This window comes from Staurois parvus, unplaced genomic scaffold (genome assembly GCF_062004578.1).
Source record: "Staurois parvus isolate SC_StPar_1 unplaced genomic scaffold, SC_StPar_1.0 ptg000087l, whole genome shotgun sequence".
Lineage (NCBI taxonomy): Eukaryota > Metazoa > Chordata > Amphibia > Anura > Ranidae > Staurois > Staurois parvus.
Genome location: NW_028317883.1, coordinates 13296112 through 13303175, shown reverse-complemented (window position 1 = coordinate 13303175; position 7064 = coordinate 13296112).

Here is a 7064-nt window from a genome sequence, read left to right as displayed (position 1 = left end):
AGCGCACCCCTGCACTCAGCACTCTGTATGCAGCGCACCCCTGCACTCAGCACTCTGTATGCAGTGCACCCCTGAACTCAGCACTTGGTATGCAGCACACCCCTGAACTCAGCACTCTGTATACAGTGCACCCATGAATTCAGCACTCTGTATGCAGCGCACAACTAAACTCAGCACTCTGTATGCAGCGCACAACTAAACTCAGCACTCTGTATGCAGTGCACCCATGAATTCAGCACTCTGTATACAGCACACCCCTGAACTCTGAACTCAGTATGCAGCACACCCCTGAACTCTGCACTCTGTATGCAGCACACCCCTAAGCTCAGCACTCTGTATGCAGCGCACCCCTGAACTCTGCACTCTGTATGCAGCAAACCCCTGAACTCTGCACTCTGTATACAGCACACCCCTGAACTCTGCACTCTGTATGCAGCAAACCCCTGAACTCTGCACTCTGTATGCAGCGCACCCCTGAACTCTGCACTCTGTATGCAGCGCACCCCTAAGCTCAGCACTCTGTATGCAGCGCACCCCTGAACTCAGCACTCTGTATGCAGCACACCCCTGAACTCTGTACTCTGAGTGTAGAGCAATCCTGAACCTAATGCACTCCTGGTATTTAATGCCCCTTTAAGACCCTCCCACTGTTACTGAAATTTAAACACACCCACTATTTGATGTGTGTGTGTGTGTGTGTAAACTCAGCACTCTGTATGCAGTGCACCCATGAATTCAGCACTCTGTATACAGCACACCCCTGAACTCTGCACTCTGTATGCAGCACACCCCTGAACTCTGCAGTCTGTATGCAGCGCACCCCTGAACTCTGCACTCTGTATACAGCGCACCCCTGAACTCTGCACTCTGTATGCAGCAAACCCCTGAACTCTGCACTCTGTATGCAGCAAACCCCTGAACTCTGCACTCTGTATGCAGCGCACCCCTGAACTCTGCACTTTGTATGCAGCGCACCCCTGAGCTCAGCACTCTGTATGCAGCGCACCCCTGAACTCAGCACTCTGTATGCAGCACACCCCTGAACTCTGCACTCTGTATGCAGCGCACCCCTGAGCTCAGCACTCTGTATGCAGCGCACCCCTGAACTCTGCACTCTGTATGCAGCGCACCCCTGAACTCTGCACTCTGTATGCAGCGCACCCCTGAACTCAGCACTCTGTATGCAGCACACCCCTGAACCCTGTACTCTGAGTGTAGAGCAATCCTGAACTCTGCACTCTGTACCTAATGCACTCCTGGTATTTAATGCCCCTTTAAGACCCTCCCACTGTTACTGAAATTTGACGACACCCACTATTTGATGTGTTTGGAGTGTGTGTGTGTGTGTGTGTGTGTGTGTGGGGGGGGGGGTTGGGGGTCATGGTTGTGTTCCTTCACATATTTTCGGAGAAAAAAAGCGGTGCAGAAAAACTGGGCCTTGGGTGTTGGTGGTGCTTTAACACTGTAATCCCTCACAGTTACTCTTGCTGGGTACGGGAATGGACACTACTGATAAAAATTGCTGACAATTAGAGAAAATTTTAAAACAATTTGAATTAGATGCACCTGTCAAACTTGTGCAGAAAAATTGGGTCTTGGGTGTTGGTGGTGCTCAAAACCCAAAACATTGTTGGAAGCTTGCATAATCAGGATTCAAGAATAGGATAGGCAGCATATGCAGATATCCCAGATCCATAACAAATGTAATCAGTTACATCAGCATCAGGAGACTGATAGCTGCTGTTGATCCAGGACTGATTAATTTTGATAAATGTCAACCAGCCAACAGAGTCTGTGGATAGATGCATTCTTTTATCCATCACAAAACCTACAGCAGTAATAAATGTCCGCTCGGACAGCACGCTGGATGCAGGACAGGCCAGTAGCTTGATGGCATATTCAGCAAGTTCTGGCCAGTGATCCATCCTCCAAGACCCAGCAACCCAGTGGATGCTAAGTTGAAAAAGTCTCCAAGTCTGCTCCTGCCCCTAGATAATCCTGCACCATATGATACAGACGGTGCTGATGGGTGCTTAAACCTAAAAACTGTGGGCGTTGAGGACTAAAGCATTGTTTAAAGGCATTGGTCAGCTGGCCACCTTCTCCACCGCTCTTTGACCGAATGAAATCTCAGAAACACGTTGTCCAGGAAATGTAACCTCCCAGTGTCTGGAAAGGTGTTACACAAAATTTTCTTCAAGACGTCCTGAAGATGTTTCATCCTCTGCTCCCTCTGTGATGGCAGGAAGAGCTCTGCAATGTAAAATAAACTTCTGCTCCTACTAAGTGCTACCGTGTTTCCCCGAAAATAAGACACTGTCTTATATTTTTTTTGGCTCAAAAAAACACACTAGGTCTTATTTTCGGGGTAGGTCTTATTTTTTTAATGTACAGGTGTGAACAGGGGGTGTAGAGGTGAGCTGCAGGCAGTTGTGGATGAGGGTTACTATAGAGAGGGTTGGCTGATGACAGATGGCAGTTGTGAGCTGCAGTCAGGTGTTGCAGAGGTGAATTGACAGGTGAGTTTCAGACAGGGTGCAGAGATGAGCCACAGACAGGGTGCAGGGGTGAGATGCAGACAGGGGATGCAGAAGTGAGCTTCGGGTCCTATCTTCCCACACAGTGCACCAAGCGCACTCACCACATGCATTAGGCTGCAGGATGAGATGCCCTGCCCCACCCCTAAACAGACTGCACCTTCAGATATCTGTTCCTTCCCTGTCCCACAATGAGTACAGAGGTAGGGGGGTTCTGTGGGAGCAGATGGTGCTGTTACTTACAAGAGGGATTGTCACTTGGAAACACAAAAGCCGCGCTTCTGTGCTTATAGGAGACAGTAGATATTGGTGTACACAGGGCCAGTGCCAGAGGTGGTGGAAGAGCTGATCACAACTAGGTCTTATTTTCGGGGTAGGTCTTATACTTCAGCAATTCCCAAAAATAGTACTAGGTCTTATTTTTGGGGTAGGTCTTATTTTGGGGGAAACAGGGTATATTAAAGGTGTCTGCTACTATGAATGCTGCTGCTGCTGCCACCAATTGTGTTTCCACAATGCAAATTAAATATAAATAAATGAGGTGTGATGTAGCTCTGCTAGCAGAAAACAACAAATGTTAAATAGACATGAATCCCTCATGGTTGAACAAAGTGAATGAACTTAATACAAAGTGCTCAAAATGTCTAAATAAATTAATATACAGGTGAAACTCAAAAAATTTGAATATCGTGCAAAAGTTCATTTGTTTCAGTAATGCAACTTAAAAGGTGAAACTAATATATGAGATAGACTCATTACATGCAAAGCAAGATAGTTCAAGCTGTGATTTGTCATAATTGTGATGATTATGGCTTACAGCTCATGAAAATCCCAAATCTACAATCTTAGACAATGAGAATATTGTGAAAAGGTGCAATATTCTAGGCTCAAAGTGTCCCACTCTAATCAGCTAATTAAGCCATAACATCTGCAAAGGGTTCCTGAGCCTTTAAATGGTCTCTCAGTCTGGTTCAGTAGGAATCACAATCATGGGAAAGACTCCTGACCTGACAGTTGTGCAGAAAACCATCATTGACACCCTCCATAAGGAGGGAAAGCCTCAAAAGGTAATTGTAAAAGACGTTGGATGTTCCCAAAGTGCTGTATCAAAGCACATTAATAGAAAGGGAAAAGTGTGGAAGAAAAAGGTGCACAAGCAGCAGGGATGACCGCAGCTTGGAGAGGATTGTCAGGAAAAGGCCATTCAAAAGTGTTGGGGACTTTCACAAGGAGTGGACTGAGGCTGGAGTCAGTGCATCAAGAACCACCATACACAGACGGATCCTTGACATAGACTTCAAATGTCGTATTCCTCTTGTCAAGCTGCTCCTGAACAACAAACAACGTCAGAAGCGTCTTAACTGGGCTAAAGAAAAACAGACCTGGTCTGTTGCTCAGTGGTCCAAAGTCCTCTTTTCCGATGAGAACAACTTTTGTATCTCATTTGGAAACCAAGGACCCAGAGTATGGAGGAAGAATGGAGAGGCACACACTGCAAGATGCTTGAAGTCCAGTGTGAAGTTTCCACAGTCTTTGTTGATTTGGGGAGCCACGTCATCTGCTGGTGTTGGTCCACTGTGCTTCATTAAGTCCAGGGTCAACGCAGCCGTCTACCAGGAGATTTTGGAGCACTTCATGCTTCCTTCTGCAGATGAGCTTTATGGGGATGCTGACTTCATTTTCCAGCAGGACTTGGCACCTGCCCACACTGCCAAAAGCACCAAAACCTGGTTCAATGACTGTGGGATTACTGTGCTTGATTGACCAGGAAGCTTGCCTAACCTGAACCCCATAGAGAATCTATGGGGCATTGCCAAGAGAAAGATGAGAGACATGAGACCGAACAATGCAGAAGAGCTGAAGGCCGCTATTGAAGCATCCTGGTCTTCCATAACACCTCTGCAGTGCCACAGGCTGATAGCTTCCATGCCACGCTGCATTGAGTCAGTAATTGCTGCAAAAGGGGCCCAAACCAAGTACTGAGTACATATACATGCTTTTACTTTTCAGAGGTCCGATATTGTTCTATGTACAATCCTTGTTTTATTGATTGCATGTAATATTCTAATTTTCTGAGATTGTGGATTTGGGGTTTTCATGAGCTGTAAGCTATAATCATCACAATTATGACAAATCATGGCTTGAACTATCTTGCTTTGCATGTAATGAGTCTATCTCGTATATTAGTTTCACCTTTTAAGTTGCATTACTGAAATAAATGAACTTTTACACGATATTCTAATTTTTCGAGTTTCACCTGTAGGTGTCATCAATTACTAAACAATCACAGCGAACTGCTTAAGTCTAGAACAATGGAATTGTATGATTTTCAAGGTGCGAAAACACAAGATAAATAATGTTTGTTAAAAAAGATATTTCAAATTTATTAATCATTATTAAAATTGTGATCAGATACAATAAAAATTGAGAGTCAAAACAAACTTGGCTGTTTGCTGTGGCTTTGAGGAATGTAGCTTCCCTACATGTTTCGCCCAACGTGGGCTTCCTCAGGGGAAGAAATTACTTAACCACAGTCTACAATGTATATGAAGAATATAAATCATTTTAAATTCCAGCAAATATCAATCATTTTGTACAAAGTGAATTTTTAACTGTTCAGAACAATATATGAATCCCCAGCTTACCGTAAGCATCAAGCTCCCAAAGCTATTTAGGCATACCAGTATAGATAATTGAACATCATTTTGGGCCCAAAGCATCCGTGCAGTTGCAGAGGATATAAGAGAGGTCAAATGTCCACCTAAACATCAATGTATATACGTCAGCACAGTGCAGAAATGAGTATAAACTTCTAGCAACTACATATGTCACTTACAATGACCAAGATAGAAAAGATTTGGTTGTCAATCTCAAACTTTGCCAGTAGATGTCAGTAGTAGCCATCAGTCCTAAGGGTACAAGCTAAAAAGACCAAACAAGTGCTTAGGAAGCAGTTCATAGAAAACCACCTAAGTGGATATGCAATCACCATCATCTCAGAAATAGCACTTAAACAATTGAGCCTACATCTCACCAAAATTATGGTCCAAAACAGCTTGAGGTTCCCACACCAAAGGACCTCTGTAGCCAAAAGTTCATGTCCTTATTACTACCCTATTTTATATCCTCCACCGGCCGACATTACACTGTTTCAATGTGTAACAGTTGCCTCACTGAAAAGAGAGTACGCCTCATATAGTGTAGTAGATTAATAAACTTCCAATATTTATTAAAATTGCACTTATTGCAATTTATAAATATTGCACAATATTTATTAAAATTGAGGCTTGTACTTCCTTCATCTGCCTCCGCTTATGCCTGATGCGTTGCATCACCATGTTACTTCTTCAGGGAATAATAGGGGGTAGATAGCATATCTTTAAATAGCCTGTAATATTGACTCGATCGGTGGCCATTTTATTGGCATGTATGAACTTCAGCAATATAGCGATCTAATACCTTTGGAAATCATAGGCAAAATGGCCGCCGTATCTCGGACTTCAACCAAATGGCCACCAATCGAGTCATTATCACAGGCTATTTAAAGATATGGCGATGTAATACCTTTGGAAACCATAGGCAAAATGGCCACCGTATATCAGACTTCAACAAAATGGCCACAGATCGAGTCATTATTACAGGCTATTTAACAATATGCTATCTGCCCCATATTATCCCCTGACGAAGTCACGTGATGGTGACACAACGCGTCAGGCATAAGCGGAGGCAGATGAAGGAAGTACAAGCCGCGATCTCCTATCTGTAAAGTGAATTGGTTTTATCTTGAATGTAACTGCAATTTTAATAAGTACTGGAAGTTTCTTAATCTACTACACTATATGAGGCATATTCTCTTTTGGGTGAGGCAACTGTTACACAATGAAAGGGCGGAACCCCAAGATTACCTTAACATCAACCATATGGGAGGAGGAGGAGTGGATAGTCCCTAGTGTCCAAAGGAGATAGTGATCAGCTGTGGAGATGTCTCATTAAACATGCAGTTTTACATGTGTTGGAGGTGAGAGTTCTGAGAGCACAGAGGTGGCACTAATTTATGCATGGAATTCACGCTAAGTACAGATCCTCAATCTGTGGTGTTGGATTACATTACATTTGGAACCAAATGAACATTACACTTATTTATAAGTTTGAGCTCCATGATATTAGTTAGCTCAGATTGTTTAGTAATTGATGACACCTATATTAATTTATTTAGACATTCTGAGCACTTTGTATTAAGTTCATTCAGTTTGTTTGTTCAGCCATTATGGATTGATGTCTATTTAACATGTGTTGTTTTCTGCTATCATCACACTTCATTTATTTACAGTTAGGTCCATACTATACAGTGCATCCAGAAAGTATTCACAGCTCATAACTTTTGCCACATTTTGTGATGTTACAGCCTTATTCCAAAATAGATTAAATTCATTGTTTTCCCTAAACATTTTACAAACAATATCCCATAATGACAACATGAAAGAAGTTTGTTTTGAAATCTTTGCAATTTATGAACCACTTGCCCTC